The following is a 25,731-nucleotide window of genomic DNA, read 5'->3' as shown; positions in this document are numbered from 1 at the left end:
TATAGCTTAGCTTGAAGCATGGTCCATATTAATGCAGTTTGCCTAAATGATGGTTCAGCTGGTAAAGATGTCATCACCAAGTTGCACTTGTTTTATTTTATTTTAATTTGGTGAATACTGTGTAATGCACCTGGGCTTAAAGTCTTGAAGTAATAATGCAACTATCAGTAATAATACTATTATTTATTTTATTGTTATTATTTATTAGTTTAAATATTATGCAGTTTAATGATGATAAAGTTGTTTAAAAAGTCACTTTAACGTGTCAGTGGACAGAGATTGTTAACATTAACAGAAAGTGTAGCTGGTTTACAAAAAATATTTACTATTTATTCCTTTTCTAAGACATATTCAGTGCTATACAACTTTTGACAAGCACTTCTGGATATTTTACTAAGTCTAAATGCCTCTTTGTATGGTTGAAAATATGTTGTCAAAATTATAGTTTAAGTTTTTGCAAAATATATATATATATATATATATATATATATATATATATATATATATATATATATATATATATATATATATATATATATAAATATATAATATAAGTATTTAAAAATATCCCCCAAATGATTTATTACTAATTTTCTGAATACAGAATAAGAGCAGGAAAACAAACCGCTGATTAAACAATAAAATCAATTAAAGGTTAAAAAAAAAAAAAAAAACTCCGATTGTGAAATTCATTGGAAACAATTTTGTTTAGCCACAGGGTTCTCACAGGACTGAACCTGACAACCACTGCTGTAACAAGAATAACGCACACTCTGTAAATTGCAAATATCAGATTCTAAGATCATTGGCTTAAATATTCTTTGCCTGGAATAGTGTGAGAATTTCTCATTGTTTGAGATGTTGATGTCATTGAACTGCACTTAGCACTTTTTTTAATGACATTGTTTATAAAAAATTTACGTTAAATAAAGTATTAAGTCTCTTGATTGGCAGCAAGTGACATTAACATTCTTCATTCAGCAGCATGCATGGCAATTGTTTGTATTTTAAATAATATAAAAACAAAATGCAAATTGTCAATTTACATGCTTACAATGTGATTTCAGTTTTCCACATAAATTACCATTTTAAACTAAAAAAATATAAAGTTAAGAGAAACAGCTTGGCTCAAGCCAGACCTGTTATTATGGATCTGTGAGTGCCAACCCCCAAATTATTCTGGTATGTACACATGACAACAAAACTGACAATAGGTTAACAGTTTGGTAAACCTCAGCAGTATGTTTCCCTGTCATCCGTTTTGTCAGATGAAGTAATGGGCGTTTCTTGAACATGTACTTTAATAAAGAGCAAATCCTTAAGAAGAAAATTGGTCTGTTACAGTATTAATGCCAACGAATGAGGAGCTTATCAATGTATATGTGTGTGTGTGCGTGCGTGCGTGCGTGCGTGCGTATATAGTAGATGCCCCAGATGATGGTTGGGCATCCCGCCTAGGACAAACATGGAATCCTTACTCGGCTGGGATGCCATAATGGAAGGATGGACTAAATGATGGCAATGTCCAGCTGGGATGCCTTATGATTTCCAGCCTGATTGGAATGCTCGAAGGTTACAGGAACCGGCAAGAGTGAACATCAGGGAGCAGTTAATCCCCCACTATAGGTGGCAGTGTCCCTCATGTAGAGCCCAGTTTGGACAAACACAGTGCTGCATGGAAGTTGGAGTCCAGAGGTGCAGCTTGTAAGAGTCCCTGGTGGACTATAGAGGGCATTTCTGGGGTTGGACATCTCTGGCTTCTAATGTAAGCATCTTCAGCTCCTGTTTGTGCACTTGCATTTTCTCCTCAGCACATGGAAGGTCTTGCTTAATTGGCCATTCAAGAATTTTCCACATTTTAGCTTTGAAAAACTCTCGTGTTGTCTTAGCAGTATTTTTGGGATCATTACCTTGATGTGGGATGAAGTGTTATCCGATGAGTGTGGAAGCATTTACTGGAATGTGAGCATATAAGATGTTTCTATAAAACTCAAAATACATTGTGCAACTGCCACTAGCAGTTCCATCATCGAGGAAGTGAAGTGTTGCCAGTACCTGTGGCAACCATCCATGCCCAAGCCAGAACACCTCCGCCACCATGTTCATCTTTGTCTTGCCTGTCTATATATTTATCTATTTATACATACATACATATACAGGTGCATCTTAATAAAGTAGAATATCATCAAAAATTTAATTTATTTCAGTAATTCAATTCAAAAAGTGAAACTCATATATTATATAGATTCACAGAGTAATGTATTTCAAGTGTTCGTTTCATTTTGCTGATTATATATATTTATAATAGGGGGGTTGCTGCATGCCAAACACAACCACAGCTACACAAGTCATAGGTTCATTAAAAAGTTTTATTTAACAGTACACCTCCACAGGTTTTCTGCAAGCTAAACTCAAGCATATTTCTCTATTCTCTCTTCTTTCTCTCTTGCTTATTCCTTCACTCCTTCCAAGTGAGTGTTGTCCTGCTCCTCTCCCAACTTCAACTCACCTGGATGAGACCAAGCGGTTTCTTTAATCTTTGACCCAGGAGTACTTCCATTGTTATGGCATAGCCCAAAAGCAGGGATCACAAATCCCCACAGAACCCTCTTTCAGCATCCTCAGAAACCAACAAGAGAACCCCATACAGGTAGTGCCGCCCAGGGATGCTGCCACCCAATATGTCGGGGCAGCTTGTAGCTGTGACTGGTTGTCTCCCCAAGTCCTTCCAAGGAAGGGTAGTATTCCTTGGTCCAACCTTGCCAGGACGCCAGTGTACCCAGTTCAAGACTTGCAACTTCTGTCAACTTCCTGGCCAAGGCAGGGAACACTCTGCAATTCTTCTTGTGCCTCTGAAGGACTGGCCTACCTTCCACGTAAGGAACCTCACCCCATCCTGGTGCCCTCCTATGCCACCCCATAGGGTGACCTCCTATGCATGCCATCCATTATGGTATATTTATTTATTTATTTATTTATTTATTTTACAAGATCTAATAGAGCAGTGACAGTATTCATTTTATTAATTCTTTTGTCATTTCAATTAATTATTCAGAAAAGAGCAATGAGATAAATATTGGCCATATGTGTTCATTATATAGTGATGTTATTTAATCAGCTCAGGAAAAATTGAACTCATGGAAATCCTTTTAATAGAACCAGCTGACATGTTGGTTCTGTAAGTGACAAGTTTCCTTCTTTTCTCTGTGTTTTAACTCATCACTTACATTGTCTCAAGCCAAATTGATTTGCTTACGTTTTCTTCCCATCAGTGTTTTAGTTTCAACTAATAGTCTAATTTTTTAAATCATTAGGCACATTTACTGACATTATGCCAGTCATCCTGCCCCCTTTTTTAAATAATTATCCTACTTTTATACCAGCTTTAAATTTGATAATGGCGTGAAGCCCAAATTGTGGAGATTTCATTTTGCAGAAAATTTAATTATAGCCTAATGATATGCAAGCTAATATCTTTTAGTGACAATTTTCTATATACCTAGTGGTATTAAATGAGGATTAGAACCTTTAATTATAGATATTATACACATTCTTTAAACAATTCCATTTTTGTCTTTTTCATGTTTTGCATGTTTCTTGGTACTGTAACTCCAATTTTTAACTTTATAGTTCCTAATGGTTGCTAAGACAAGCATGTTGGTGTTTGAAATAAAGGCCAGTTTTTCAAGCTCATTGCCTTCAGGATCAGCTGTCAAACAGACCGGATGAACCAGATACTACTTCATTTTGTTCATATTTTTGAAAAAGGCACGGCTCAGTGCTATAGCCTTAGAAATACTTTTTACTAATTGATCCTAAGCTTTTTTTTTTTTCTTTAGTCTGTTTTTTGCAACATTTTATTAGTGGTTTCTGTAAAAAAAAACACAATTTCTTGCAAATGTAGCATGGGTACTATGTATTATAAGTTGCTAAAGGAAAAGCAGAAATCTGCATGATGGCTTATCCATGGTGAAGGGGTGGATTAATAGTACTGTATATGCAGTTTTTAAACGAATAATGCATATGAAACTGATTATTTAGGACTTTTTCATTTCAAATTTTCATTGAAGGCTCATGTTGACCTGCATTTAAATAATTTTAGAGAAGCTCATAATGATATCAGGACTGGTGCAGGCAGCTGCTATTTTTTAAGAAAATGTCTCTGATTTTATACAATACAATACAGTTTATTTTTGTATAGCCCAAAATCACACAGGAAGTGCTGCAATGGGCTTTAACAAGCCCTGCCTCTTGACAGCCCCCCAGCCTTGACTCTCTAAGAAGACAAGGAAAAACTCCAAAAAAAAACCTAGTAGGGAAAAATGGAAGAAATCTTGAGAAAGGCAGTTCAAAGAGAGACCCCTTTCCAGGTAGGTTGGGCGTGCAGTGGGTGTCAAAAAAAGGGGGACAATACAATACACAGAACAGAACAAATCCTCAATAAAAAATGTAAAAATTTTTTAGAAGTACGGAGCAGAATTTAACAGTAGATGATATCACATAATAAGATTTGGATAATTTTAGACTCCTGGAGACCTCATCCATCAAGCTGCCTCCCCCATTTGGCAATTCCACGGCTGAAACAGTGTTGGGCCAGCCAATCTGATGAAAGGACCCCTCTTTCTCAAGATTCCTGTGATCCTCCATCAGGGATGACTTTAACTTAGGCAGGCAAAACAACTTGGCAGGTGGGCCGTGGCACCAAGTGCCACATTTGAGTACCGAGAAGAAAAACAGGTGAGGGTTAGTATCCAATTCTAACTATCATGTTACTTATGTTTTAGTGCTAATGACTAATAACAGAGATGCAGTCTGTACAGTTATTGTTATTTTATTAATCCTTGGAACCATAAGCAGACCAGCTTCTTGAGATCTTAATGTGTGCTCTGGTTTGTAAGTCATGATAAGTTCAGACAAGTAAGTCGGACCTCGGCCATTTAATGCTTTATATGTTAAAAGAAGGATTTTGAAATCTGCCCTAAACTTAACCGGGAGCCAGTGTAAGGATTTAAGAACTGGAGTTATGTGTTCATATTTTCTTGTTCTTGTAATAATTCTTGCAGCCACATTTTGTATTAACTGGAGGCTGTATAAAGAACAGTTTGAACATCCAGTGAACACCGCATTGCAGTAGTCAATCCTACTAGAGATAAATTCATGAATTAATTTCTCAGAATCCTAGTTATTTAGAAAGTGCCTTAATTTCCTAACATTTTTAAGATGGAAGCATGTTTTGGACAACTTTGTAATATGCGCTTTAAATGACATGCTAGAGTCAAAGATAACTCCTAGATTGCGGGCCGATTCAGTAAAATTAATTGGGATTCCAACTGAGTTAAATGATGACAAAATATTGTTATGATCAGTGTCATTCCCTCCAACAATTAACATCTCTGTTTTATCTGTATTTAAAGACAAGTAGTTCTCATTCATCCACTCCTTTAATTCGCTAACACAACTAATTAAAGACAACATCGGAGAAACTTCATCTGATTTAAATGAAAGGTATAACTGGGTGTCATCTGCATATGAGTGAAAATTAACATTATGTTTCCTAATGATAGGTCCCAGTGGAAGCATGTAAAGTGAAAACAGTAAAGGTCCCAGTACTGAGTCCTGCGGGACACCACATTGAACTAATGACGGAGTACTGTCAGCACATTTCTGTACATATTGGGATCGATTTGATAAATAAGAACTAAACCAAGCGAGCACGGTGCCTGTAAGCCCAACATCATTTTCTAGCCTTTGTAGTAAAATAGAATGGTCGATGGTGTCAAAGGTTTATGTTAACTTAATATGCAAACCTTCAGATAGATCATTAAAGAAAAAAAAATAGTTTACGCTATAAATTCTTAATTTTGTTGATTTACAGACCCAGCTTGTGATTATGGACAGTATGTAAATGGACAGTAAAGAGACGGAATAAAGGTCTAAAATGATTTGTTCTTCTGTCTGTCAGTCTAACAATGGCAGAAGTCAAATTCAGTATGGTTCACAACAGTAGATAAAAGAGAAAAACAACTACATTACAATTACATCAGATTATATACACAGATAAAGTAACAGTCCTCTTTAGTTGAATAACTACAGGAAACACCTATATTGGTTATCTAGAATCGTCCTGCTTTTAAATATAATATTTTTACTCTAGTTTAAAAAGTAATTTTACAGTTATTGTTTATACTTTAATTAAAAATGAATAAATAAAGCTGAAAGATGCATAATATGGGGAAAATTGAGGACCAGTTCTTTATCTGTTAGATAAGCTATTATACTGGAGTAAGGGTATATTTTAACTAATTATATACGTAAAGTATACAGTGGTCATTCTAATTTTAAATAATGTTGATTTCCTTTTATACCCACCAACTGTTAATTCCATTTGTGCAACTCAGGATGCAATTCTTTATTAACAGATGCCCCACAGCCGCTGGACCCCACAACCTTGCCCAACAGATCAGTCAACTTCTGTGGTTTCTTACTAAAGAAGCATTGATCGTCATCTCAGAGTGTTTGTGTTCAAAGTAAAATTTTGCTAGTTTCTTAGTACAATTAATAAATAAATATTTAGTTGTTCTACTGTATTCCATTGTTATTTATATCTAAAAGACAGACAGCAAGGCAAAGTGAAACTTGCCAGTGTTAGGTTTTATTATTGTGTTGTGAATGGCTTAACAGTAACTCTGGTTTTTGTTTAGGTATGTATTATGAAATGGTATTCCACAGTTGTTTGAGTATCTGTTGATAGCTTACGATAGAACTGTGTGACTCATTTAATTCATTGTATTACATTAAATGATTATTGTTAACTGGTCACATACGTCCATCTAAGAGATATAATAAGTAAAAAAAAAAAAAAAAAAGCTACATGTACATATGCATTTATATGATTTTAGACTGTGGATGTAAATTATATTTTCATTTATACTGCACTGAACTTGAAGATGTTGAAACATAGTGCTGTGAACAGGAGAATTAATAAGGATGTTTTGCTAGAACTTGGAAAACACAGAGAAACAATTTAAGGTTGTGTAGATGATTGCCTCCTATAACTGTGAACAGAATTAAATCCACCAATAGATGTTATTCACATTAGACACCCATACTCAAGTATGAAAAGTTGTGAGCCTGAGTAATGTTGGTTGTCTGTAAATAATAAATGTGATGCAGCATTATTTGTGTTTTTTGCCAAATAACAAATTAATAGCATGAACTAGACGACAACCTCCTTTACTAATGAGAGTATTTTGCTGAAGATATTGAGTAATGAAACAGACTTCTGCTCCCTCTTCTGTTGAAAATCCAATGGAACACCAGCCACATTAGCAGTATATATACTGTAAATTTTCTAAGGTCCTTACAATAAATATAAACAATATTAGTCTAGAGAAAAGCCAAGCAAAATGACACCTTTTATTGGCTAACTAAAAAGATTACAATATGCATGCTTTCGAGGCAACTCAGGCCCCTTCTTCAGGCAAGATGTAATATTTCTATTTCAACAATATTAGTCTGAAAGAGAAGAAACCAATCCATCTGCCTTAAATTGGTGTTTTGGTCAGCCAGTTAAAATCAGATCATGACATTAAAAATAACACTTGAATTGGTGGTAACAAATATTCTGAAGTACTCTGACCTTTCCAGAATACTTGGACTAAAGAGCCAATGTCAGTTTTTCATCTTTATTTTTATTTGCCTCTCTGTGGTCATGTAATGTAAGCACATACTGTACACTTATGCCTTGGCTGTGTGTGGTTTGCTCTGGTATTTAATTGATAGGCACATACAAGTGAAACAACCAACTGTGTCTAACCATAACATGGAGAGAAATGTATGGAATGTAAATATCCTTGTTTTAGTCTTGAAAATTTCTAGTTTTGGTGTCATAACATAATTGTTTATAGACAGTCAAATGCCTGTAAAATGGATTAAAAACAGGCTTCAATTTTGCATATTTTTTGTGGGCTATGTATAAATGTTATAGACATTTGGCAACCCTGGACATCAATTAAAAAACAATCATATTTGGAAATGGGCAAATTGCATGAAAATTTTCTTTGACTGTCTCTGGAACATTTTATATACAGTAGGGCAATGACTGTCTAGGTACTGCACACTTTGGTACCTGAGTGGCTTGCTGAGAAGGTGTTATTTTTGCTCCTGTAGCAAGGGTATCTTTTAGAGTAACCAGAACTTGGTTTGTCCAGGGGCACTGCCATCTTGTTTGCATTTTTGACAGAGGTTTGGAGTATTAATGTTCTGCTTTTTTAAGCAACATAAATATCTACCTAGTACAGCAAGACTAACGGTAGACTTTATTTCTACAGCTAGTAAGTAGAGTGACTACCTCAACATCCCTCAATGTATGCATAATACTGTTTAATAATCTTCACTACGTTTTGATACTAAATTATCTGGTGAACAGTTTACATAAACTACCCGTAAATGTTCGGCAGCAGCATTATTGTGAACTACCAAATACTTAATATTACAATATGAGAAAAGATCAAAGGCATAGAATTTTTTTTGTTTCAGTAATAGAAATTGAAATATTACACGTTTTAAATTATCATTGGAATTACCTAGGAGGATAAAAGTTGTTATGACAAATGTGTTCATAGATTTTTCAAATAAGAAAGACAGGAGTTTCAAAGTAAGGTATTTGTACTTGGTAATCGTGACACCAGAGAGTGGTTACTGGTTAGCACACGCAAGAAAGAATTTCCTTGTATACTGTACAAGTAACATACTGTAGTTTGTAAACCTATAAACTCTCTCTCTGTCTGTCTCTCTAGTAGTGGAACAGGACAAACTTTAAAAATCAATAAACAAACGGGTATCACTCGCTAAGTGGAGGCAAGGTACGCAGGTAGACTGACATGAGTGGAGGCTGGCTCATGAGTGAGGAGGGCCGCTCACCGCTCCTGCCGTCATGCTTCCCTCTTCTCGCTGCTCACAGCCTGTGTCTTGGATTAGCACAAATATATACAGTACTGTGCAAAAGTTTTAGGCAGGTGTGAAAAAATGCTGTAAACAAAGAATGCTTTCAGAAATATAGATAATGATTGTTTATTGTTATCAATTTACAAAATGCAAAGTGAGCGAACAAAAGAAAAATCTAAATCAAATCAATATTTGGTGTTACTACCTTTTGCCTTCAAACCAGCATCAATTCTTATAGGTACACTTGCACAAAGTCAGGGATTTTGTAGGATTCTAGTTAGATGTATGATCAACCAATTATACCAAACAGGTGCTAATGATCATCAATGTCACACGTAGGTTGAAACACATGTCATTAACTGAAACAGAAACAGCTGTGTAGGAGGCTTAAAACTGGGTGAGGAACAGCCAAACTCTGCTACCAAGGTGAGGTTGTGGAAGACAGTTTCATGTCATGGCAAGATTGAGCACAGCAACAAGACACAAGGTAGTTATACTGCATCAGCAAGGTCCTCTCCCTGACAAAGATTTCAAAGTAGACTGGGGTTTCAAGATGTGCTGTTCAAGCTCTTTCGAAGAAGCACAAAGAAACGGGCAACATTGAGGATCGTAGACACAGTGGTCGGCCAAGGAAACTTAGTGCAGCAGATGAAAGACACATCAAGCTTATTACCCTTCGAAATCGGAAGATGTCCAGCAGTGCCATCAGCTCAGAACTGGCAGAAACCAGTGGGACCCAGGTACACCCATCTACTGTCCGGAGAAGTCTGGCCAGAAGTGGTCTTCATGGAAGAGTTGCAGCCAAAAAGCCATACCTCCGACATGGAAACAAGGCCAAGCGACTCAAGTATGCACGAAAACATAGGAACTGGGGTGCAGAAAAATGGCAGCAGGTGCTCTGGACTGATGAGTCAAAATTTAAAATATTTGACTGTAGCAGAAGGCAGTTTGTTCGTCGAAGGGCTGGAGAGCAGTACAATAATGAGTGTCTGCAGGCAACAGTGAAGCATGGTGGAGGTTCCTTGAACGTTTGGGGCTGCATTTCTGCAAATGGAGTTGGAGATTTGGTCAGGATTAATGGTGTTCTCAATGCTGAGAAATACAGGCAGATACTTATCCATCATGCAATACCATCAGAGAGGCGTATGATTGGCCCCAAATTTATTCTGAAGCAGGACAACAACCCCAAACATATAGCCAAAGTCATTAAGAACTATCTTCAGCGTAAAGGAGAACAAAAAGTCCTGGAAGTGATGGTATGGCCCCCACAGAGCCCTGATCTCAACATCATCGAGTGTGTCTGGGATTACATGAAGAGACAGAAGGATGTGAGGAAGTCTACATCCACAGAAGATCTGTGGTTAGTTCTCCAAGATGTTTGGAACAACCTACCAGCCGAGTTCCTTCAAAAACTGTGTGCAAGTGTACCTAGAAGAATTGATGCTGTTTTGAAGGCAAAGGGTGGTTACACCAAATATTGATTTGATTTAGATTTCTCTTTTGTTCATTCACTGCATTTTGTTGATTGATGAAAATAAATGATTAACACTTCCATTTTTGAAAGCATTCTTTGTTTACAGCATTTTTTCACACCTGCCTAAAACTTTTGCACAGTACTGTATATCGCTCCTGCAAGTCAATAATGATACTTAGCACGATGAGACAAGTCACAAAATCATCCAGAATGTTCAATCAAATTATAGAAAAAAAATTGATTTAAATCGGTTAAGTAGTTCTCTCAAGAAAAGCGGACAGACGGACAGATGTTGGATTTTATATATATAGAGATATGGAGATGTATAGACGCACAAGTCACATTCTTGTGTCCGAAAGAAGACTATTGAGTCCAAAGGCTTCAAGAAAACCAACTCTATTCCTATCAAAACGGGAGCAGTCAGAGTATTTATTCAAATGGGTGCTACCATTTTAATACATACAGACACAGCAAACAAAGCAGTAACCTCGCCAGGTCAGTGGCTGGGTTAGAATGTTCCCTGCATCCACCATCGGGCAGCTGGTGTGTTACATGGTGAGGCTACGAACTTGCAAGTGTCTCGGTGGTGCTGCGAATCTGCAGTTGCCAATATATAATATACTATAATATGCCAATATATAATATAATACTCTTTTGTCATTCTATTCTGTGGTATACCATATTCTCTGTAGAAGGATATTTTGATGTTTTTACAGCACTGTTTGTGGTAAAGTGACTATTTTCCAACTTCTGAAAAATGAGAACCATATACTGTTAATTAAACTGGTTGAAAGCTTCTCACCCAATTCTCATGTACAACTTTATGTATTACTCTGTTTGAGAAAGCCAAGGAGAGTCATTCTTACAGTGAGCTCTTCTCAGTGGTGAAAGACGTTTGATAAACTAGATCCACATCTGGTATTCTTTATGCAGCTCTCGTGGTCCTATTGTACTATTAAAAGAGTCAGCAGCACTAGAAGCCACACCGAGATGTACAAGCAAATGCATCCCTGAAGTAAACAGCATTGTCTACTCTGCCTCTTCAGGATTTATAATGTGTTAATCAGGTTTATCCAGTGCAGTGCGACCATGGACCTTATTAGAAAATAGTAATGATGATACAAATCATCAAATTAACTATTATATTTAACTAAACAAATATGCTCAATGAAACAAATTGCCTTCTTTCATGTGTAAAACGTATGTTCTATATGAAGTAAACAAAAAATAAATTAGTGTTGTGCTTTGTGGATTACATATTTCACAACCTATTACATAACCAAGTGTTTTCAGTTTTTTCAAGAAGGTTTAGATTGTATTGTGGAGCCACTTCTCAACCTTCAAACCCTCTACTTGGAGATCAAAAACATTTATTTAATCTGTTTGACCAACAGTTAATTACTTGAAATCAAGCATGTAAATCCACAAAAATAGAAAACAAAGTGAGAGTGAGAATCCCCAGTGAGAGTGAAATGATGCACTGTATACCTGAGATAGTGAGCATTCAATTCTGTAAAGAGTATAGCTATGATTATTAATGGATGATAATGGCATTCCTTCAGGTAGCAGAAATCCCAGTACAATCCTTTGATCCACAGCAACATACATTTTCTTGAACCATTGTCAGATTTGGGCATATATATACCACATAAGAAATCTTTGCATGTTTTTTTTTTCCTGTGAATAAAGTAATAATATTGTGCTTTCATTTATTATGCTAAATTCTTCTTCTTTCGAGTGCTTTCGTTAGGGGTTGCCGCAGTGGATCATTTTGTTCCATATCTTATTTATTATCCTAAATGAGGGTTAATAAGAAAATTCTGTGTTTGTTTATTCTTTTCAGAAGTCCTATGTAAATCTATATAAACTGCTCAAAAATTAAAGGAACACTTTAAAAACACATCAGATCTCAATGGGGGAAAAAAAATCATGCTGGATATCTATACTGATATGGACTGGGTAGTGTGTTAGGAATGAAAGGATGCCACATCGTTTGATGGAAATGAAAATTAACCTACAGAGGGCTGAATTTAAAGACACCCCAAAAGTCAAAGTGGAAAAAATGATGTGGCAGGCTAGTCCATTTTGCTGAAAATTCATTGCAACTCTAAATCGTACTCAGTAGTTTGTATGGCCCATACATGCTTGCATACAAGTTTAACAACGTCGGGGCATGCTCTTAATGAGATGACGGATGGTGTCCTGGGGGATCTCCTCCCAGATCTGGACCAGGGCATCACTGAGCTCCTGGATAGTCTGAGGTACAATCTGGCAGCGTCAGATAGACCGAAACATAATGTCCCAGAGGTGTTCTGTTGGATTTAGATCAGGCGAGTGTGGAGGCCAGTCAATGGTATCAATTCCTTCATCCTCCAGTAGCTGCCTGCATACTTTCGCCACATGAGGCTGGGCATTGTTGTGCACCAGGAGGAATCCAGTACCCACTGCACCAGCATAGGGTCTGACAATGTGTCCAAGGATTTCATCCTGATACCTAATGGAAGTCAAGGTGCCATTGTCTAGCCTGTAGAGGTCTGTGCATCCCTCCATGGATATGCCTCCCCAGACCATCACTGACCCACCACCAAACTGGTCATGCTGAACGATGTTATAGGCAGCATAACATTCTCCCCGGCTTCTCCAGACCCTTTCACCTCTGTCACATGTGCTCAGGATGGACCTGCCAATTCTGGTATTCTATGGCAAATGCCAGTCGGTTTCCACGGTGCCGGGCAGTGAGCACAGGGCCCACTAGAGGACGTTGGGCCCTCAGGCCACCCTCATGTCAGGTCTATTTCTGATTGTTTGGTCAGAAACATTCACACCAGTGGTCTGCTGGAGGTCATTTTGTAGTGCTCTGACAGTGCTCATCCTGTTCCTTTTTTGCCCAAAGGAGCAGATATTGGTCCTGTTGATGTGTTAAGGACCTTCTACGGCCCTTTCCAGCTCTCCTAGAGTAACTGCCTTTCTCCTGGAATCTCATCCATGCCTTTGAGAGTGTGTTGGGAGATACGGCACACCTTCTGGCAATGGCACGTATTGATGTGCCATTCTGGAGAAGTTGGACTACCTGTGCAACCTTTGTAGGGTCCAGGTATCTCCTCATGCTACCAGTAGTGACACTGACAGTAGCCAAATGCAAAACTGTGAAAACACAGTCAGAAAAGATGAGGGAAAAATGTCCGTGGCCTCCACCTTTTAAACCATTCCTGTTTTGGATGTGGTCTCATTGTTGCTCCTCTTCTGCACCTGTTGTTAGTTTCCTTAACACCAAATTTAGCTGAAATTGATACTGCTTAACTGGCCAGATCAATATCCCTGAAGTTTCATTGACTTGATGCTATACTCTGATTAAAAATTGTTCCTTTAATTTTTTTTAAATTATTCTCAGTAAATCTGATATCCTTGTTTTATCAGATTTATTAGATTATAATTGTTGTTCAAGTAGTCGGTGAACTTGCACTTTCTTTTCAACGTAATGGGTATTCCTGAATTTATGTAAATGAAAGAATTATGAAAATATTAAATTACTTGAAGATGTGACTTATTACTTCTGATAACTAAAACGTTATTGCATGTATGTGAAAGAATAAATGTGTGATTTTTTTTTTTTTTTTTAATCAACTGAAACTTTAATAGTTTACTTGTTCATTTACACTTTGTGGAATAAGCACTTGGTTGGAGCCGACCTGACACAGACCGACAATGGAGGCAGAGGTGAAAGTGAACAAAAATATTTATTTTTGTATTTTTCAGCCGTGGGGCATGTCTTCCCCGTGTCCCACAGGCCCTACACAGTCCCCAAAACACACAGAAAAGAAAACACCCAAAAAATCACTCTCTTCTTCCTCCACTTCTCCCAGGCAGCTTTGTCGTCGTCATCGTCCTCGTCCTGACTCTGGCGCCTTGAGTAGTGGCTGCAGGCTCTTCTTATAGCCAGTAGAAGTGCTTCAGGTGATAATTAACCTAATTCAGGCTGCTCTTTCGGGTGCGGCTGCAGTTCCAGCCCACACGGGCTAGTTAAGCCATGGAGCTCCTTCCGGTGGTGGCCACGGAGCCCAACAGGGCTGAGCCCTGAAATCCCACGACTGTGTTGTCCCAATGTAACCTAGGAGGGCTGCCACCATGCATTCCGGGAGACCTAGTGTGCATCCCATGGCTGCTTCCCCGGACCCAGTGTCAAAGGGTCGTCCCGGCCGTCCACCACAACTTATAAATCCATTTTGGAACAATGGGTGGTAATAATAATATTTTCCATTAAAATATTACAAAGCAGTACTTATTCGCACTTAAATACGACAAACTGTACCTGGATGTATGGAATTTCTTGTTTTACCAAGCCGCTGAAAATAAGATCTCACATAGAAAACGTGAAAAATTTCGATTTTGAATAAATTCACTAGTTACGGTGAATTACAATTACAAATAATTAAGGAAAGGAAAAACATCAAGAAGAAAAAGGTGAATGCAAGCGATGAAGTGAAAAAGCCACTTTGGACAAGATATTGACTATTATTCTCAATATCTGCATTATTTACTACTGGAATGGAAGTGAAGATTCTGGGAGAAAAGTGTGTGCACTACTTCCGGAAATGCTGATTGGTGTGCCATTTTCAATTTTTACCAATGAAAAGGATATGGAAAATTTTCTAATTTTAGGAGCCAAAATTCCAGACATTTTCAAAATTTTATAAACTCTTCCCGGACAATCCATGGCACGTTAAAAATGAGGACGTATCGAGAAGAATGTGAATGGTTGGCTGCCCTATGCATTATCATCTTCCTGTTAATCTAAAAGAGTAGTGGCTGCACATGGTTTCAGCCAGCTAATACCAGTAGTGCTTCTGCATGAGTATTTACCACACACTTTTGCTAAATTATTGCTTGGTGCTTACTGGCCATTGTGTATTTCTTTTCCTTCATTACCCAAGGCAGAGTTTTTGTTTACTTTCTCTTAAAACTTCAGGTGAAACATCCACTAGTAAATTAAATTAAGGTGTAGAAATTTGATTTCCGTAATGATGGAGAGCATTAATTTGAAATAATTAATCCTTAAATTAGCTTTTTCATGAATGATGATGACACAAAATGTATACAGTTTGTGTATTTGCTAGGTAAAAAAGCAGATTGCAGTGTACTTTCCAATTTTAAAGACACGGTCTACATTGCTATTTCTCACAAAGGTTCTGGAGAACACTGTTCTTCTGCAACTCCAGACTTTTTGGAGAGTAATAACATTGGTTAAATATTCCGGTCTGGCTTTAAAACTCATCACAGTACTGAATCTGCTCTTTAAAAGGTCTTTAATGGCCTCTTACTATTAATTGATTCTGAGAATTCTGTTCTCCTTCTGCTCTTAGACCAGCAACCCCAAGGCTTTGAAACAAGCTTCCTGCTCATGTCAAGTTGGCAACAACTGAAAACACATCATTTCTCTTTATCTTTTAATTAGATTTGTTTCATTTAATATTTTTATATATTTTTATTTTTTACTATTGGGTTTTATGCCTTTTGTCTAATTTTATCTTGTCTTAGATTACATTTTATTTTACCTGTATTTATTTTAATCTGCAGCACTTTGGTCATAATTGGTTGATTTAAATGTGCTTTATCAATAAACTAAACCAGTTTATCTTAATGAGAATCCATTATAAATGTTGCCAATTTTTTTTGTTTATTTTACTTGGAATGAGGAACTTTTGACTTGTTAATATTAAATTTTAACTCTTTTAGTTTTTGTTCCTCCAAAAAACTGTAAAACTTAGAATCACTAGTATCTAGTAATTACAATATTCTATTTACTATATCCCCTGAATTCTATATTATTAAAGAAAATTAAATCTAGACAGGCTTCTCTTCCCATTTGTTTTGTAACATGCTGAAAGAAAAAAAAACCTTAATTAAATCTATGCCCATTCGTTTTACTTATGGAGTTTTCATGTTCTACCAAAGTCTGTGTGGATTATCTTTGACATCCCAAGCACATATAAACGAGGTTAACTATAGCAGGCATGTCAAACTCGCTACCATTGGTGGGCTGCTTCAACTGCCATACGTGCGTAAGCGGGCCGCACTGAAACAAATACCATTATACAAAGTTACTGTAGCTTTCTTTCCAATACTGAAAACTTTAAAAAATGTAACACTTAAAGTTTAAAGAAAAGCCATTTACAGTATTTCCATACAATCTCCGTACAACAGTGAACAATTGGAGTCTTTGCCTCTTACCTAGGTCCTTATATAGGAGCCTTACAGTCTGAGATCTATTTCTTTTGTCCTGACTCTTGGCATCTCTTGTTAGTAACCAGTTTGTCAATATCAGGCTTGAAATCTTGTGTAGCTGCAGCTTTTATTGGGGATGAAAGGTGCTCGACACTAAGTCTTGAGCGATGTGGGGTTTTGGTAGCTTTCATTAACGAAAACAATTGCTCACGAAGGTAAGTGCTTCCGAACATAGACAGTACTCTTGATGCCAACTTACGGATTTGCATATACGAGGGTGGCAGGTAAGCATACAAGCCTGGCACACCAACTTCGTTGTATTTTGCCTTCGGAATAGAATCTGACTACAGTTAAATCAATTCCATTGGGATATTCTCAGGCGCAGTCTCAACATTGTACGAGTATGGTGATGTAAACAGCGCAAAGTCCTGTTCGTGTGAACTGAAATCACGAAAATGCTAACTGAATTCATTGCTTAGTAATTCAAGTTGGACAACAAATCCTCCAAGAATCAAATTGTCATTTGAATGCTTAAGACCCTGACATGTAGGAAAATGGACAAGATTCTCATTTCTTAATTGATGTGTCCACAGACAAATCTTGCCTTGGAAGCTTTTCACATCATCCTACATTGTAGTTACAAGTCTGTGTTTTTCTTGTAACTTCAGATTCAAGTCATACAAATGTACAGTCAAATCCACAGCAAATGCCAAGTCCTGCATCATTCAGAATACTGACATCTTTTCCTTTCATCTCTAGAAACAATGTTATTTCTTCTCGCAGCAGGAAGAACCTCTTCAGTACTTTGTGACAAGATAACCAACGTACCTCCGTATAATAAGGAACGGTGTCAAATTCACTTCCTACATCCTCCAGTAAACTGTTGATGATTTAGTCCACATGCACGAATGAAGTTGACTGTTTGTGTAACTGGTTTAAGGACTTTGTCTAGTTTCAAAACCTTCGAACACAACAATTGTTGGTGGATTATGCAGTGGAAGTGAGCAAACTTGTAATCGGGTTCTTTCTCATGTATTTTTGACAACAGCCTCGCACCAACACCGTTAGTGTGTCCCACCATTGTAGCAACCCCATCTGTTGCCAAACAAACAAGCTTTTCCATAGGCAGAGTGTACTGAGAAAGAACTTCTTCAACCTTGTTGATAATGTCCTCGCTGGTAGTCGTGTCATGCAAGAAAACAAGTTCCAACAACTCCTCTGTAATTTCTAAGTTTGTGTCACAAGCTCTTATAAATATAGCAAGCTGTGCAATGTCCATTACATCCATCAACTCATTAATGGCTATCGAAAAGCACTCTAATTCAATTGACTTATTTCGAAACTGTTCCCTCAAGTTGCCAGCCATGTCATTAATTCTATCAGCAACTATATTCCGTGTTAGTGATATATCTTTGAAAGCCTTTGCTTTTTCAGGACATATGATCTCTGCTGCTCTCACAATACACAGCTTAATGAAATCTCCCTCAGTATACAGTTTAGCATTGCTCGCAATAAGTTCAGCCAGTGCATAACTAGCTTTTACACAAGCCACACCTTCTTTATGCACCTTGAAGAAAAGTGTCTGCTGTTTAATTAGATTAATTTTCATTTCTCGCAGTTTATCTTCTTGCAATTTTCCTGTGTATTTGTCATGAGTTTCACGGTGGGTTTCGTAGTGCTATTTAATATTGTATTCTTTTGGTACAGCAATGACATTATTGCAAATCAGACAATGAATTTTGTCATTTCCCTGTCATACAGAAATATAGATAGATAGATAGATAGATACTTTATTAATCCCAATGGGAAATTAGCAGTTCCCATTTCTCTTGAAAGATACTATGCTCATCTTGTAGCTTTCTTTTCACCTTGGTTGAGGTCATTGTACCCTTCATACTACAATGCAAATATTTCGTTTTAAATTAAAAGACATAGGCCTATCAATTTATGCATGTTTGGCATTGTGCAGCTCAAAATTATACTTTACTAAGTTTACTTCAAAGTTTATATTGTAAAATAAGCTGATATGCAAAAAGCCCCCTGACCTACACTAATTTTACAAACTCAAAATCACAAAAATTTGTTAATAAACAACTCCCCAACTTCTCACGTCCACTTCAGAATTTCAGCTGTTGTCTGCACTAACTGTTCGTTACAATACTAGCACAAAATTACATAAAACGTGAAAATATGTGAGCCATTACTACTCGTGATGGTCAGTTCTGCCCAGTGGCCAGTCTCAGCAGCCCAGCCAGTAGTGTAGCCTGCCAGGCTGTTTTAGCCTAGCACTTCAGTTGCGACGTCGCGGCTCATTAACTTTGGTCAAGGCTTGTGGTGGGGAAGGGGTAGTATGGCGGCAGTGTCATGCCTAGGGTATCAAGGAGCTGACGCAGCAGCTGCAACTATACTAGCAGATGACGTTTCCAGTACAATAATGCCATGGGAAATCGCGCTTTTGTCAGAAGGCGAAAGTAAGAAAAGTCAATAAGTAATGCCGAAGATGCAGAATGATTCAATCACAAGCGATAGTAATCATTTTGTACAAGTTTAGTGCTAACTAGGATCTGTCATGCGGGCCGCGTGTTTGACATGCTTACACTATAGTCTTTAAATTACCTATTGTGATAGACTGAACTGAATTAAGCACATCTGAGAGTTCTACAGTATGTTTTCATAATTATTTACATTCTTTTTAATGTCAGTAGACGCCCTACCACATTCTCAGTCTTGCACACAATGCAATTATTTGTATTTCTATTAATAGTATACTCTGCCTGTAGGATAATGTTACCACTGTACCATCATTTTTACTATATGCACTTCTACATGTGATTCTTGTTCATTTGTAATATCTTTAATATTAAGGAAAGTATTTTTTGCCTGTCTCTGAATTTTTATTGAATGATTCCCTTTTGACTAGTAATATCAAAGTTTTAACACTTTTATCAATATTACTGTTAATTTCATTATTTGAGCTGAATTTTGGCAGATACTAAATCCATGACTACTAATTCTCTTGTTTAAACAGTCCTCACCTAACCTACACAAACATCTTACCAGTTTATCAGTCTCCCTACTGATCTGCTTAGAGTTACCCTTAATTTTGTCAGCTACCTCTGTAAATTTGTTTTGCAGAACTGAGAATTTGATTTCACTGTTACCATTCATTCTGAAATGGACAGTGACAACTAGATTTATTTCAACTCTAGCCAGGAGCCTGGGAGTTGCTTTACAGGTGCCCTAATGGTGTTTCTTTATACTGTCATCTCAAGAAATAAGAATCACTGCCCAGTTTTCCAGGTACTCAGAATGCATGGGTACCTTTGATGTGGGGATGGATGGATGCCCCTGGGTTATGTGCACACTTTACCCTTTGCTTTTGCTTTTACTGTAATTTAACTATGTCTTCTTCTCTGAACTTGGAACATCCTCAATGCTCCCTCTTAGGCATGTATAGTACTGTATATCAGTAAAATGGCAGTTTTACAGCTTCAAGCACAGAAGCCATATAAAAAGATTCCAGAGGCAACTATTTCCTGCAGTGTGCAGTTTCTTTGAGTGTGTAATACAGTGTTTGCACCTGTGTTCTAGTAGTCTGTGAATGTACATGTGCTGTTTTACATAGTGATATATTGGAAAAATACCATGAAAATAGGAGATGCCAACAGAAATAACAAGCTGTTTTTCTGTGAACTAGCCTGTACTTGTGGAAGGTAACATAAAAGAATGTTGGTTTATCATGAAGAACTTATCAGAGCTTCTATATGTGAACCCCTTAAATTTAAGGCTATGCCAGCTATGATTATTGCAACATAATATATTAAATTTAAATGCATAATGGTCATATTTATTTGTCTTTTTTTTCTGCCTACCTGTCTATCTGGCTGCATCCTTGAGCGTTGGATTTGCTGGCATTTTTCAAAGATGTAGGCCTCTCAGAAGCAAGCTTTTATAAATCCAGACATCAAGAGAAGGAAACATTGCAAGTGCAACAAATTAAACGTAGTTGGATGAAATGCTTAAGACCCTGTTTTTCCTAGTGTGTAATTAAAGTACAAAGTTAAAGCAATTACAAGACAGCTTTGTTATATACACACCTTGAATTCCCCCTCTTAATTTCATACTATTTCTGTGTGTTGCTTTATTGAACTAACTTGCAGATGTTTATAGTCCTTCACTTGCTCCCTGATTTGTATTTTTTTTTCTTTTCTCCTGTTGTCCTCCGTTCCTTAATTGGCTCAGTCTTTTCTGAAATTAATCTGCCACTTCTCTCTCTCTCATGTGAATACCACCCTTTACACTGGCGACTACTGCAGCTTCATGCATGTACTATTCTGTAGTTACATGGCTCTTCTTTCATCTTTTCACCTGTTCTTTTTCACTTGCTAGTTTAATATGGTTTATTTATATGAGTAGGGGGCAAAAATCATACTAAAGGCAGAAAAATGTAGCATAAGATTACTGCATACCCTCATAGTGACTGACAAAAACCTAGTTGTAGGAGCATATGCTGCAGATAAAAATAAACATGCATATTCTTATAACAGGGACCCCTTAGCAACCAGAAAAGATGATGACAGCAAAGCCAGTAGCTAGTGGTCAGTCACAGTTAGTCAATAGATACGCATGTTATGTTAATTAATGATTTTGAATTGGCAGAGAGTGGGTGTGTGTGATGGACTTGTGTTCTGGATTCAGCTTGAGCTTCTGCCATGTGGTTTGTACTATCTTCATGGATTCTGGGTCTCTGTTATCCTGTTTTGAAAAAAATCAATTTCAGAATATGAACATTTGAGTAGATGAGTTTATTTTGTAGCAATATAAATAAAGGCAATCTTTATTTTAGTCATTATTTCATTAGTAGATGTTGTATTTGGTTAGACCAACAAGTTAAAATGTGAATAATCTTTAAAAGGAGCACCTATATTTGACCATTTCAAGGGGTAAACATAATTTTTCCTGTACCGCTCAAACTGTTGAGGGTTGTAAAGCTGAAAGACCTTGGCGATAAGTTTCATCATTTGCACATCCTGGATCCTGTTTGGACAGAGAGCTTAGCAGTGTATTTATTGGAAGGTGTCTTATTAACATTTTTGCTTGTGTATCTTCCTTTTGATTATGTAGGTATTTTAATTGCTGCAGTAGCCTTAGAGTGTACAGTGCTTCTGGTAAAGTGGCATTAACACCATATTTTTCAAAAACCCCAGATTTCCTGCCGTCCTTTTTATAGGCAAGATGGGGTACACCTTTTGTCACAATTAACACATAGTTTAGTGTAAATAAAAAGATACAATGAGGCAGGTTTCTTTCGTCTTCTGCAAATTTAAAGCCTTATTCAAATAAATTTTTAAAAATGTTACCAGTGACTGCTATAAAAATGTATCAATAAAGACTGAAAGCAAAATTATTTGCACTCATGAGTGTTTGCAGGTGATGAAAAAGTGAGTTTGGAAGTAAAAAGAAAGATACACTTTGTTTAAATTGTAAACCATTTTCTGCTTGGCTATTTGGGAGGTGGGTGGCAGGTCATTTGGCAACATATTGAGCTTTAAATCATTTTGGCCTTTTGTCTCAGCTTTTTATGTGATCAGTGATTCTACTAACATCAAGTGATTTTTTTTTTCTGAAATATTCTTTATGAATTATGTTTTAACTTGCTGGTAACACCATCCTTGTTTCTTTGCTTAATATATTAAAACATTCTTGTAGCCACCGAAGCGTAAGACGAGATCAAGCGCAGGTAAAACACGTGTTGAAAGAAATCTATTTCTCTTACAATTCTGTTAGAATTCCTTAAGACTTTTACTTAGGCAGCTCTGCTTATTCGCTATATATGGAGAACAAAACTTTCTTCTGTATTTCAGACGTAGACTTACTGTGTGTGAATGAATATTGAGAACAACCCCAGTTACTTTTGTGCTTCAAATGTCCCCTCTTAAATGCAGACTGCAGTATTTTTTTAAATGGCTTAGATGTATATGTTGACAAGTTCACTATTTACTGTTTTTAAAGGAAACTATTACATTTGCTTTCCTCTTTATTTATATACTTTTATAAACCTCAGTTTACTCAACAATAGACCACTTCTGAAGCGAAATGTACCTATGATGCACCAGTAAAGTAATCTCCCTACTTTTTTACCATCAACAAATCTGAATGATATGGCTTTACTTAATTCACCCATCCATTTTTTTTTCCAACCAAGTTCTGTAATTATATTATACATTGAGTCATGAAAGATTAATCACTTGACATCTCACAAAGTAAAGAGGAATTATTTATCCCTTTGTTTAATAGGATTCTGTACCCTTCAGCCACTTAAGTGTCTTAAATTAATTGTCTTAGTGTGATAAATGGACAAAGATCCAATACCACATTTGTTTCACTTCTGTCATTTTTATTTATTAGCCCCGCAGCTTTCCTCAGCTGCAACATATTTGAAGCTCTGCGTGTTATGCAAAACATGAGAATGCTGTCCCTGGAAATATTTCAGTAAAAGCATTAAAATATGTTTAGATTACCCTATGTTTAACAAGTTTGTGTATGTGTTGTTATATGAATTTCCTGAGTGTATTTTCTTCATTATATAGTAATAGGAAGCCAGAACCAGTTCTAGCACCAGTGGATTCAGGTCTGAAAATTATTATCCTTATTTGGGACATTAGTCTATCGCACAATACACCGTCACACTATAGGCCAATTCAGTATAGGCATGTATCCACTCAGGATGTTCTTGATGTGTGGAAAGGGTCTCCTGGGAAAATCCAGGTTTTTCTTCATTAAACCATATACATAAAGAAAAGAATTTTATATTAACATAGCAATTTTTCTACCATCTACTAGTGACAGGTGTTATGCCAATCATGTGCTTTTAATAACCCCTTCCTTGGTTGTACCATGCTCAGTTGGTATACTTCGTCCTTGAATTACTTTGGTGTGATTACAATCAATGCTTGTAATTTAGTTGTTGCTGAATCCTTTTGCATGTTAATTTCTTCTTAAAAATTATTGCACCAAAGTTTTAACTTTGACTCATTTGTCCCTAGAATATTGTTTTGTACTTTTGAAGATCCTTTAAGTACAATTTGGTAAAGTGCACAAATTACTGTGAAGTCTACCCAACTATTACGCAATGCATACAATTCAGCAAGTCAAGAGAGACCTAGATATAGTATAATTTTATGCCTTGATATTTTTAGGGATTTTATGAAAGATCACTTCATTTATTGGTATGTGTGCTGTGGCCATGAAGCGATGGAGCACCAGACTCAAAGAAATGTTTTTTTTCTGGCTGATAAACATAAACCTTTTTCCAAGAGAATTTCACATTTATTTTAAAATCAAGGCATGACTTGTTTTAAGAACTTACAGTATGTGGTAAATGGGATAGCTTTACTGGTAAATGTTAGATTTACACTTGCAGAAGCAAGCCTAATTTTTAAAATTATTCAATAGTGTAGACGATAAGACTGGGAAGTACTCTTTCATAGCCCTTTCTTTATGTGCTATATCATTGTTTTGTTTTTCTTTGAGTGCAAAATGGCACTGTATGCTGTTTCACTATACTTAAACCCAGTGTCTTTTTTGCTGTTATTAAAGGCATTCACTGAGAGACCTTTTGTAAGTAAATCTCCTATAGAAGTCTATGCAGTTATTTGTACCATGTGATCTTATTATAGAGGATTATACAAATATTTTAAAATAGATTGAGTTGTTGTGTGTATGTAAATATTTGAATTTCTTTTTTATCCTTTCTTAGCAACCTAGGAGATCAAATTCAGCTAGATCCTGCTTAATCCATCCACCGCCCTTTTAATGCTCTCTGTATTACCTGAGAAAGTTTCTCTTTCAAAAAATAATGAATATAGTACTTGAAATACATATCTTACTTTAGGCAAAAAGAATCCTTGGCGAAGTCAAACTGTTTTACTGTTGGTTAGACTCAAAAAATCAATATACACAATTATGGTTTTAGTTAGAAATCTCAAAATAAAATAATGTGTACATTTTCCACTAGAATTTGGCACTATACTGAACTGTTGTATATCTCATAAACCTGTGTCCAAATGTTTTTCAGTTCTTTTTTTTTCTAGTGGATAAAGACTTATTTAAATTCTGTAATTTATATATAGCAGATGTAACTACATTGTTTAATCCCAAAAAGTAATACACTTTCTCAAGCAATAGTGTCAATGTGAAAATTAGTTTTTCTTAAAATATTGAAAAATAATTTTCAAGATGTGTTAGTGATGCTTAGAATAACTTGCAGAACAGTTTATTATGATTGCATGAAGTGTAGTATGTTACACATTTTTATATTAGGTCAGGTCAGGTTGTGGAGCAAACACTGGTACAGTGTTTTGCAGCACTCACTACATGAGGAAACATCTCGGGATCCCGGTTGGCAACCCCCCCATGCAGACACGCGGTCCATTCCCACCCTCCAGAAATGACCGTCTATCTTCTGCAGCCAGGTGTTACGTGGGCATTCCCTTGGCCTTGTCCAGTCACTCGGGTCCTCAGCAATGAGGATCTTGCAGGCCAGATCACCCTTGGGAAATCGTGCCACATGGCCTTAGTGCCGTAACTGATCCTCCCTGACAAAGCAGGTAGCGTGTCTCATTCGGGACACCATCTCAGGTCGCTGAATAGCATCCATGTCTCGCAACTATATAGCAAAACAGGAATTATTAGGACTCTAAAGACTTGGACCTTCCTTATCTTGCAAAGATATCGAGACTGCCACAAACCCCTTTCCAGGAACCTCATGCTCTCCCAATCCATCTACTGACTTCATAGAAAGAGTTACCAAAGAAGTAAATGTCGCTTTCAAGGTAAGTAAACCTCTCAATGAGGTCAACATTCTTTCCGCATACAGAGGCACTTCTGATGGCTATGCTGAAGAGGTCATTAAAGGCCTGGATCTTGGTTTTTATCCAGAACATTTACAAGCCCAGACACTCTGACTACTTTTTCAGTCTCTTGAGAGCACTGATCAAAACCTCCATTGACTCTGCGAAGATCACAGCATCGTCTGCAAAGTAAAGAATCAATGAATCTTTCTTCACCAACACCTAGTCTATGTAAGC

The 25,731-nt window shown here is 36.8% G+C and overlaps 1 protein-coding gene across 2 annotated transcripts in view; it reads left to right on the top strand.

Moving 5' to 3' along the window:
• The window catches only part of mctp2a (multiple C2 domains, transmembrane 2a), a 339,546-nt gene that overhangs the window by 21,566 nt on the left and 292,249 nt on the right, over positions 1–25,731 (top strand). The window lies entirely within an intron of this gene.

The sequence above is a fragment of the Erpetoichthys calabaricus genome, chromosome 17, assembly GCF_900747795.2.
Source record: "Erpetoichthys calabaricus chromosome 17, fErpCal1.3, whole genome shotgun sequence".
Taxonomy (NCBI): Eukaryota; Metazoa; Chordata; class Cladistia; order Polypteriformes; family Polypteridae; genus Erpetoichthys; species Erpetoichthys calabaricus.
The sequence above is the reverse complement of the archived record's forward strand: the minus strand, read 5'-3'. Positions and strand labels throughout refer to the sequence as shown.